The following is a 647-nucleotide window of genomic DNA, read 5'->3' on the forward strand; positions in this document are numbered from 1 at the left end:
AAGAGTTTCGCTTTCATTTCTATTTTTATTCGCGATGGAAAGCCGATTGGAAAACCGATCGATCGGAAAACAATTGAATAAAAATTAAAACAATGGACAATCAAGGGCAAATGAGCCAAAGGCAAGTTATTGGTAGCCAAAAAGCAATTATATTCAAATCGGATCCAGACGTTTCGGCTTCAATTAGGCCATATTCATTGGATCAATATACAAATTCTAGTCAATTAATAAAACATAGAGACTTATAATTACATTAAATTCGCAACAGTAGAGACTTAAGACTATTAGGCATGTTTCGCTGTTATAAAAAATCATTATCGGATGTCAATTTATTTGACATATTTGAGTTGAATATCCGATGTCTGTTATGACTTATTTGACTAATACAAGATGTTAATATACCGCACAATCCCGAGAATTCCACAAGAGATTATCACGTCGTTATAAGACAGACATCGGATATTCAACTCAAATATGTCAAATAAATTGACATCCGATAATGATTTTTATAACAGCGAAACATGCCTAATAGTCTTAAGTCTCTACTGTTGCGAATTTAATGTAATTATAAGTCTCTATGTTTTATTAATTGACTAGAATTTGTATATTGATCCAATGAATATGGCCTAATTGAAGCCGAAACGTCA

The 647-nt window shown here is 32.0% G+C and overlaps 2 protein-coding genes across 3 annotated transcripts in view; one reads left to right on the forward strand and one right to left on the reverse strand.

Annotated features, from left to right (window-relative positions):
* LOC105449377 (protein fem-1 homolog C) overlaps window positions 1-647 on the reverse strand; it is an 11,814-nt gene that overhangs the window by 5,569 nt on the left and 5,598 nt on the right. The gene's annotated exons all lie outside the window — the stretch shown is intronic.
* LOC105449376 (estrogen sulfotransferase-like) overlaps window positions 37-647 on the forward strand; it is a 5,048-nt gene continuing 4,437 nt past the window's right edge. Inside the window, exon 1 of the mRNA XM_011688570.1 lies at window positions 37-121. The gene's annotated coding sequence lies outside the window, so the exon portion shown is untranslated. The remainder of the gene's footprint in view (window positions 122-647) is intronic.

Source organism: Wasmannia auropunctata, unplaced genomic scaffold (genome assembly GCF_000956235.1).
Source record: "Wasmannia auropunctata unplaced genomic scaffold, wasmannia.A_1.0 LD336076.1, whole genome shotgun sequence".
Lineage (NCBI taxonomy): Eukaryota > Metazoa > Arthropoda > Insecta > Hymenoptera > Formicidae > Wasmannia > Wasmannia auropunctata.